We start from the raw sequence: 10,194 nt of genomic DNA, 5'->3' as shown, positions 1-10,194 counted from the left end.
CCTTCAGATACTGGAAGGCTGCTATGAGGTCTCCAAGCAGCCTTCTCTTCTCCAGCCCCAACTTTCTCAGCCTCATACAGGAGGTGCTCCAGTCCCCTGATCATCCTCATGGCCCTCCTCTGGACTTGTTCCAACAATTCCATGTCCTTGTTATGTTGATGACACCAGAACTGCACACAATACTCCAGGTGAGGTCTCACAAGAGCAGAGCAGAGGGGCAGGATCACCTCCTTCGACCTGCTGGTCACGCTCCTTTTGATGCAGCCCAGGATACGGTTGGCTTTCTGGGCTGCAAGCGCACACTGCAGCTGGCTCATGTTCATTTTCTCATTGACCAGCACCCCCAAGTCCTTCTCTGCAGGGCTGCTCTGAATGTCTTCTCTGCCCAGCCTGTAGCTGTGCTTGGGATTGCTCTGACCCAGGTGTAGGATCTTGCACTTGGCATGGTTAAACTTCATGAGGTTGGCATCAGCCCACCTCAAGGGAGACAACAGCCTGCAGCAGCTAAAAAATGGCCAGTCTGGGTTCAATAGCTGCCTACTGGCAAGGGATTTTTATGTCTTCACTTTTCCTGAGTATTATGACAAAAAAAAACAAACTAAAAACCAGAGAAATGAAAAGGAATTCATACAAATGTGCACAGATGGCCACCTTGGTCATCCCAGCAATGACCAAAATGTTCAGGGCAGAGCATTTCTCCCCCTTGAGCAATTTGACCTTCATGAATACAGTTCCCAACATAGTCTTGCAACTGGAAGACTGTGAGAGGGATCTCTTCTAGTGGCAAAGTACTGTTTCCACTGTGGTCCAGTAGTTCATCTAAAGAGAGTTTGCACACATAGGAGAGAATGGAAAGCAGGTGTTTCTATAGTTTTTCTTCACACCCCCCCCCCCCCTTCTCTTCTAAAGGGTAAGTGTGTGCTGTGCAAGTTTCCCAACAGCTGAATGCAATCAGATTGCTTGTCTTATCTCCATTTGCCCCCTTCTGTGCAAATGTTTCAGTCACTTCCATGCAATTTTAATGCTTTTTCAGCTACTGACACGCTCCTGTCTCCATTCTGCAATTATGAACTGATGTGCTGATATTTTAAGTAAAACGTTTTGTTTTAAAATGTGCAACATCCAAATTTACAAAAAACACCCAAACAAAAACAACAAACCCAGGCTAAAAGAGACAGCTCCCTCCGAAATTCTGTCTGATGCTAATTATAGAAATCTCAGCTCTCCAGCAGCAGCATCAGTCAACAGAGGGTTTGGCTCTTTTCAGAAGCTGAAGCTTTGGAAAAATATACTGAAAATGGTGCATACAACTGGGAGATGTGGCAGGTACGTACGGAAGGTGAATGCTGAGAGTCTGGAAATGCAGACTTCGGGGTTTGCCAGTCCCCTTCCTCCAGCAACACCTAGAATATTGCATTGTTGGTTGGTCTTCGGTTTTAAATTATCCAGGATTATTCTGTCAAGACACGTGCGTTCTTTTCATAGAGTTGGCACCAGAAGTTTTGTTTGGGTGTTTTTTCAGCTCAGTTCAGAGAAGGGTGACAAATATTCTGGGTTTGCTCTGGAATCATTACATGAGGAGTTCCTGTACTACACAGTGAGGTTGCACCTGCAATGAAAGTGTAGCTCTTCTGTCAGAGTTTCAGCTCGATGGTGCTTCTGGCTGTTAGGATAAAACCCCAGACTCTGTCCCCACCCCAAGAGAGGATTAGAAATACTCTTGCAGAGTCATTCCAGTGCTGATTTTTATTAGGGAACCTTATTTGCATACTGCATTCTCTTCTTGCAGAGGAAAGCTGGAGGCATTTTAGAGGTGATCTGACATTTTCTAATGGCTCTCAGGTATATATAATTCATCCCATTCCATGCCTGCATTTTCCAAAATAACACTGGAAAATTATTTGGGTTCCTGCTTTTTTTGCACAATCATTACTCTCTCTTTTTCCAGGTTGACCTATAAATGTCCATATGCTGCAGGATAATTGCAGTAGGTGTAGGTTCCTTTGGAGATGGTCTTGTGTGGGAGACAATATGACAGCTCATCTGCATAGCACAAGCATCATACCCCTGGCTTGATTTAGCAGTCCTGTATCTGGAGGCTTCTCCCATATAGCCAGTATATTTAGGGGATGTCTCATATATATTGTGCACTCACGCTCTCTCATGCCGTCATTTCACCGTTATCTGTGGGCATCTTAGCTGGTCTCAGAATAAATCACAGCACGCAACAGGCATGGCAAACCTTGGCTTGGGGGCATGGCTGCTGTTGTTGGATCTCCACACTGTATCCGGACGTTCTGTGTTGTTAAAAAATGTGTGTTAATGTACAGCCAGAAGACTTCGTGTGAAAAGCTTTGCACTGACAGTGTGTAAACAGCAGTGACAAAGGCTGTGCTGATAAACTGGCAGAACTGATGTTCTGTGATAGTATTCAATCTCCTAAATGCCATGACTTCTGATTAGGAATTACAGACAACTTGTCCTTACTTGTTGAACCCATAAAAGACTCTTGGGAGGGGGAAAAATCTTGAGCAGCTAGGATGCACACTGTCAGCAGGAAACTAGGATAAGGTGAAAGAAAAAGAGCAGTGTCACACCATGCCTCAGCATCCCTGACCCTGTTACAGTTGTATGTCAATGATTTTCACCTGGCAGCCTGGAATTTATGGGCATGTGTTTATTTTAAAGATCTCCAGAAGACAAATATCCTTCTTGCCCAGTGGGTGTGTTCTGAAGAAGGATTGAGCAGGCGGACTTGAACACATAATGGAGATAGAGCACTTTTATTCATTTTGGAGGCCTTTGTGCCCTGATGACGTGTTTCCATTGCTAAGCACCCTACAGAACAGTGTGCACGGTGGTGCCATCTCCTGTTGTGTTTTTTGATGTCTAGTGAGACTCCCTGTGAGCTGAGGCTGCTCTCCGGCTTTCTTGGCCCCATGGAGGGACGTGGCCTGGGCTCACCAGCTGTGTGAGAAGAGGGGACATGACAGCCATGAGGAGCTGCAACAGGTGACTAATCCCTGTCAGGCAATCTGGTGGAGTGGCAGACGCACTAGTGATGTTTGCTGCCAGGTTTTTGGGGCCTGCATACAGGGTGCTGATGGGGTGGTTGCTCTGGGTGTCAGTCAGGCTACAGCTGTGGGAAGGTCTGCCACCCAGCCATGCTGACGGGTGGTAGTGGGAGCTGGGCTTCTGGCTGGATCAGCCCTACTCGGGGAGGGGTGACAAAGGCTGGGTTTTGAGTAACAGTCTCACTGGGGGTGGTTATGTCAGCGTCATGGGACTGTGATGCATAAGGGGAGCGTGACAGTCACGTTGATGGTTGGAGCAGGAGTTGGTGTCTGGCTGTGTCGGTCACGTAGGTGTATCTGACAGCAGGACAGCCTCAGGGTCTCAGACACGCTGGGACAGTGACAAGATGGTCACTGATTGTGTCAGTCACACTGGTGGGGGTGACAGGGGTGGTCCCTGACAGTGTCAGTCACGCTGGGGGTGTGACAGAGGCAGTCTTGCCGGTGTCAGTCACATTTGGGGTGTAACAGGGGCAGTCCCTGCTGATGTCAGTCACATTTAGCGTGTGACAAGGGGTGGTCCCCAGCTATGTCAGTCACACTGGGGGTGTGACAGAGGTGGTCCCTGACACTGTCAGTCACGTTTGCAGTGTAACAGGGGCGGTCCCTGCCTGTGTCAGTCATACTGTGGGTGTAACAGGGGCGGTCCCTGTCAGTGTCAGTCACACTGGGGCGTGACAGATGCAGTCCCTGCCGGTGTCAGTCACATTTAGCGTGTAACAAGGGGCGGTCCCCAGCTACGTTGGTCACACTGGGGATGTGATGGGAGCTGTTTCTCGCTGTATTAGTCAAATTGGGAGAATAGCAGAGACTTGCGTCTGGGTGTCAGTCAGACTGGGGGAGTGACGGGGGCTGGTGTGTGGCTGTGTCAGGCCCGTTGGGGGATGAGATGGGCCGGTCCCTGGCGGCATCTGTCACATTGGAGGTGTGACAGGGGAGGCCCCTAGTGGTGTCAGTCACATTGGACGTGTGACATGGGAGGTCCCTGGCGGTATCAATCCCACTGGGGCTGTGACAGGAGCAGGTCACTCACACAAAGGGTTGTGAGAGGGCCTGGCCTCGGGCTGTGTCCGTCACACTGGAGTGTCCGAGTGTCAGTGCCACGGGGGTGTGACGGGGCAGTTCTCTGGCTGTGTCGGTCCCTGGCGGAGTCACGGGGCCAGTCTCCGGTTGCAGCGCCCACCGACAGCTTTGGAGGAGCGGCTCCGGCGCCGCGGTCCCCTGTGCGCGGCAGTGTGTTGCACCGGGCAGTCCTTCGCGTCGGTTGGTGGCGAGAGCTGTCCGTCAAGCCGGGCGGGGCCACAGCCCCATCATCCAGGGGACGGCTGGCGTGCTCGCTCCCTACTCAGGGAGCCGGCGTAACTGGCTTGCAGCCACCCACGCCGGATCGGGAGTGCCGCTGCCCTCGCAGTCGGTCGCCGTGGTCGCGCCGCTGCTGCAGGAAGGGCAGCTCCCGGCTGCGGGCACTGTGAGCTTCCAGCCTCCCCATCACCCTTCTGCCCTGGGAGGAGCGAGGGGAGAGGGCTGGGAAGTTCCCTTCGCGGGGTGCTGGGGTGGCCCGGGTGAAGTGCCGTGTTTCGGTGAGAGCTGCTCGTTCCGTGTCCTTAGTCAAAACAGATCTTGGAGAGAGTTTATGCTTTACTGGGGCACTACTAAAACCGTCCCGCTTAGGCTTAATCAGGTACTCTAGTAAAATGATTGAGTAAGTTATCAAATGCTTTTCTGAGTCAGCCTACTAATCCAAAAGTTACAGTAAGAACCACTGGTTACACATCAGGTGTACTGAGAGAACTGCTCAGTAGGTAGAGATTTCTCCTTTAACTCTTATGTACTCAATTTGAGGGTTTCCAAAGCTGTGTAAGGTGCATGTGCTGGTAACAGGCTTATCTGAAACTTCAGCCATTGCCGGCAGCCACAGAGTGTGGTTGGTTGTGCATATGCACCGTCTTGCACCAGAAGGGTCAGGTACTCCTTTGCAGATTCCTCTGCAGTGTTGCATGTCCAGCACTTGAACTGAGCTGTCAGAGTTGGGCTGGAGATGTTTGTAAAATCAGATGTTTGCAACAGTTTTGCACAGAAATTTTCTGACAGTCTAGATCAACGCGTATAAAGGAAAATTCAAGTTTGAGAAACTAAAGCATGCCAGAAAGTTGTTACTTGACTAGCCAGCTTTTTGCAGTCCTTGCTTAGTTTCTCTCCGTTAATTGTTCCATGTTCTTTACAGCTAGATTCTAGATTTTGTAAAGGTATTTGACTTTTACTGTAGTTAGGACTTGTTTTCTCAATGTGTTAGTTTTTTCCAGATGCCTTGCTCATGAGATGCCAGTTGAATGACAGATGACAGTTCCCAAAGACCTTGGCAAGATTCACAGAAGAATCATGTTATGATAGCAGGCTGGAGGCGGCTAGGGATAGCGTGACAGTTCCTTGTTTTGAGAGAGGACCCATCAGAGATCCTTAACCTTCTCTTAGTTGTGCTTTCAGCAGGGTACTGTTGGAGTGCTGACTGCTGCTCTCTCTCTGGCTTGTAGCAGGTTGCACGTGGTGTAATCAGCTTTGATAAGACAACAGTTGCTGTCAGGTGCTGTGATGATGTTCTTGCAAAAGCAAAGAACAACAGCTATTGTTACTCTTTCACCACAGTTCAGTGTGCTAAGGGGAGCCCACTTTCCCCATGGGCGTTAGAAGTTCAGTAAAATGTTAAGACCCTTTGAATTCAGCTCCTACTTAGAAAAAAACCCTGGGGGATTTGTTTATGTAGAAGAGTGTGAAGCTTTCAAATGTTTGAAGTTTCAGGGGAGAAAACTATATGACTAATAAAACATAAATGTTGATAGAATGTAATTTCAAGCCTTTAATAAAATATATTAAGCTCCCACTGTGACAGTGAGCGAGTTTGTGCATTTTAGCAAATTTAATGGAAACATGGGAGTGTGGCGTCTTTTTTTTTTTTAATAAAAAATTAAAGATGACTCCAAAGCAGATCAAACTGACAAATACAGGTGCTCATGTGGCCTGACAGACTCCTCATATTTTAAGGCCATAAAAGTAAGGTAGCATAAATAAAAACGATTTGGCATCCATATATGTGTGTTGGGAATATAAATGTAGGATGGGTACAAAGCACCAATAAAATAACTCATAATGGTCATTATTATAATCATCATAATTGCCATTATTATTATTATTATTCAGTAAGGAATCATATACTGTAAATAGATGCGTGTTTCACTTATTTTTCTGCCTCCTTCTCCCTGAGGGTTGCAGCTTGTTTTTTTGTGTGTGCTGGAATAATTCATCAAGGTTGATGGGAAAGGTTTAGAATGTAGTAAAATTGTATGCTTATAAATGCAACATATGAATCAGAAGGCAGAGCACATTTTAAATACCTTAGTATTAGGAGGAAAAAAAAATATGAAACTCGGTAGAACTAAGTATATCTGTCTAAAGACCAATGAACAGGAAATAAGAACTCCGAATTTCCTTTTTTTTTTATTTTAGGTTAAAAGGGAAACTTTAGTAGATTGGCCTGTTCTTCATTAGTGAAAGCAAGAGGCTGGTTTTGGGACTGTGCTCATGCATTTTATGAGTGTGTTGGCAGTTTTGTCAGTGTTAAGTGCTGGAGTGTGTACGTGCTGCTTTTATCACCTTGTCATAGAAGCCCTTTTCTGTCTCAGCTTGGATCAGTAACAGAGGACACAGTGCACCGAACAGAGTTGCTTTGGGTTCTTGATCTAACCCATGAGACACCAAATGGAGTCTTCCGTGTTATTTATTACCACTAAAGTATTTTCAGTTAGCCTGACAGCTTAAATGCTAGCTTTGTCTGGCAAATATTGAAATTCTTGTTTATTTTCCAAGGAAGCTGAGATGAAAGAAGCCAACCACTAGAGGTCACAGGAATTTGTACTGCCCATCTCCACAATTACTAACAAGTAAGCACTATATGATATTATAGGATGGAGATGAACTTGGTCTTTCTTTGTTAATGACAGTTGTCACACAGCTGAGGAATACTTATGTGATTTCCATAAGAGGAAACCTTTGAAACATTACCAGATGCATAATTCAACCAATGCCACAACCGTGCCTGCAGTGTGAAGGTGAACATTTAGAATGCCTTTCCTCTGAACACAGTGAGGAACCTCAAAAAAGGGTAAGGGAGGATGATGAAAGCATCATTCTTACTGATGCTTTCCAGGATGAGGAGGATCTAGAGCATCTGGAGATACTTTCATCATTCCTCCATTATCCTTATGAGGAAGACTATTGATTGCTGGTATTGCTTGGCAGCTGCAAGAGGAAATGTTGCTGTTGTATGGGATTGAAGTCAAGAAAGTTGTGTAGCCATTGGATACAATTAGGACTGTCTGGACTCTTCTGGACATGGGTGCTTTTGAGATGTATGTGTTACAATAGAGCTTTGGTGTGCAAGTGGTCTGTTAAGTTACAGTGTTACTGTCTAGATCATCACCACCCTCTGGGGCTGGGTTTCAGAAGAGTGGCTGTCAGGCTGCACAGCCCAGGTGGCCAGAACAATGAATCCATTTCTTCTCTCCGTACATCCTTTCATGTTGTTTGAATGAATAGGCCTGATAAAGCATGGTTTGTTCAGTTTCTTTTTAAATAGCCGTTCATCATCTGCATGCACACAGGCATGCTTGGCTGTGGAGATATCAGTGCTGTATGTGCTTATGTATCACTAGAGCTTTCCTTGTGAGAACTGAAGAGCGAGGGGAGGGTTGTATGCTTGTCTTCCATAAGCGAAGTGGGAGGGGTATGTGATTCCATGCATCTTAGGTCCAGGTGGAAGAAAGCATTTATCTTGTCCAGCTATTGCATTGCAGTAAGAAATGTTTAAGAATTTTAAAATTAAAAAAAATTATAATAAAAGTAAGGAAAATTATTTGAAGTCTTTTTCCTAGTTTCTGAGAGTTGGAGTGGTGGTTCTTTCTCTGCAAGGTTTGCCATACTAAGCAGCATGTGGGTTTCTCATGCATTCGAGGACTGTCATTAAAGGAACGTTGCTTATTTTTTTAACTGCCTAGTCTGAAGGAACTGAACTGCCACTTACTCTGCTCTCAGAAGTAGCTCACTTTTCTGTGTGAAGGGAGTAGGTACGTTTCTTTTCCTCACCCTTGATTCTCAGCAGAGTAGTTTCTTTTTTCCTGCCTATTTTTAGAAAGAGCTGCAAGATCAAAAAGATGTAGAACTTGAAGTATTCTTATATACCATATTTGCATCTAATAATATACACTCCTGTTCAATATTAATTTTAGTTCTGTATTTGCTGTTAATTGTAGAAGCCCATATCAAAAACTTGTAGGAGTTTTATTAAGACAGCAAGATAGGTGTCCAGTGTGCAGTGTTAGAAATGGAAGCAGTCTTTGCAAGATTACAAGGTGATGTTGGAGAACAGTTTCAACTGCAGGAAGCATAGAACTGGTCAGTACAATAATGGGGGAACAAATGCAGAGTGCTGAGGGGAGTGGGTCAAGGACCACTGGCTGTAATTGAACAGAAGCTGTTGGGAGCTTCCCAGTGGTGCTTCTCCCTGCTGACAAGGAGTGTGAATGGGGGGGGAGGGGGGGCTGCAGAACCACGGAAGAATGAGAAGTCTTCCAAAAACGGCAGTAGAGAAATGGGGACAATTTCTGCTCCATACTGGTGGGTTATCAGCTATAAGGGAAGGAGAGAAGTAGCCTGGGAAGGCCAAAGGAATGTGGCTGTACTGTGGCTTTGGAAAAGGCAAATGGGTTCCTATTTTGTCTCTGGCAAAGGACCTCCCCTAGGAAAAAGGAAATAATGCTGCTGTGAAAGACCCTGGTGAGATAGGAGATACGGAGTGCAGTTCTGGGCACTCGGGGTGAAGAAATAGTTATTCGAGTTGGAAATGAGAGGCAGCAGTTGGGGATATGGACAGAGCCTTATTTGTATGAGCAGAGCCTCTTTCGTCTGCCGAAGCAAAGCTTGAAAGTGAATCCAGTCCCCGCCAGACTTCTGCGGGAAGACGCTGTTACTGCCGTAGTGAAACGGGGAAGAGGGGGCACAACTGCCCTGTGACTTGCGGCCGGCTGGAGCTGGGGAGGGGGCTCCAGCCCGCGGAGTTCGAGCGCGCCTTTCTGCAGAGACAGGCGCGAAGGGCACCTGCTCGCGTGGAGCCAACGCTTGTCCCACCCGGACGTTTCTGCGGCCCCGCCGGCCGCTCCCGCTGCAGTCTGAGTCGGGCACCTTGGCTGGGAGGGGGTTCCCGGCCCTCCCGGGTCCCGCCCCGCTGCTGGCAGCGGCGGCCGCTGCGGGCTTCTCAGCGCTGCCATTGCGCCGCCGCCGCCGCCTTAGCCGGGGGCCTGCGCGCCGGCGCGAGGGGTTGCGCGGTAGCGGCGAGGCCGGGGAGCGGGGGAACCGGCGGCGTGAGCGGCCCCCGGCTGGGGTTCGTTCTGCCGGGACCCAAATCCACCTTTTCAGTTTTAAATTACTGCTGTTATTTTTAACCCTACATCATGATTTACATACCCCCCCGTGACAACCGGACTGGCCTTTGTCCGGGAGTTTTCATAAGCCAAGCAATGCCAGTCTGCCTTGAAAAGTTTTTCTTCGACAAAGAAAATAGCAGATCAGTTACCGAGCTGGCGGTGCGCTGCGGGAGATGCTCAGCACCTTGCAGGAGGTGAGGAACAGTTCCTGTTCTCATGCACTTGTTAGTAAATTAACGGGAATGGTTGAAGCTGGGGGGTGACTCGAACCATCCCGTCAGGCAGTGACTAGTGAAGAAGACTAATTCAGCATGTTTTCTGTATCAGAGCAGAAGAAAGCGCAGCTTGTGTCTCATGAAGCTGGCCTTTCTGAGCTGTGAACAAGACTTACCTCTTTATGCACACTGCTGTTACCCTTTATAACTATTTAAACCCACTGAACCTGAACAGACAAGCTTTATATTCATGTACACATAGAAAAACAGAAATGTACATTTTTACATATATGTGTTTATATATATATAGTTTTGTATTCAGAAATGTCTTACCTACACAAAAGCAGTTAAGAGGAAATGAAGAAAGTGGGAGTAAAGGGAATATGAAAAGTAGGTGTGAAGAAGATGGGGGCTGTCAAGGTATCCATCCAT

General features: G+C 47.2%; 1 protein-coding gene across 2 annotated transcripts in view; it reads left to right on the top strand.

Moving 5' to 3' along the window:
• Window positions 1–9,506: 9,506 nt before the first annotated feature.
• The window catches only part of LOC133208002 (zinc finger protein 501-like), a 30,713-nt gene continuing 30,025 nt past the window's right edge, over window positions 9,507–10,194 (top strand). For both annotated transcript variants that reach the window (XM_061345557.1, XM_061345558.1), the window contains exon 1: window positions 9,507–9,741. The gene's annotated coding sequence lies outside the window, so the exon portion shown is untranslated. The remainder of the gene's footprint in view (window positions 9,742–10,194) is intronic.

This window comes from Neopsephotus bourkii, unplaced genomic scaffold (assembly GCF_033783945.1).
Source record: "Neopsephotus bourkii isolate Nb327-2 ecotype Australia unplaced genomic scaffold, CSIRO-AGI_Nbou_v1 NB_234, whole genome shotgun sequence".
In the NCBI taxonomy this organism is placed as follows: domain Eukaryota; kingdom Metazoa; phylum Chordata; class Aves; order Psittaciformes; family Psittacidae; genus Neopsephotus; species Neopsephotus bourkii.
Note: the sequence above shows the minus strand (reverse complement) of the source record. Positions and strands in the feature narration are given on the sequence as shown.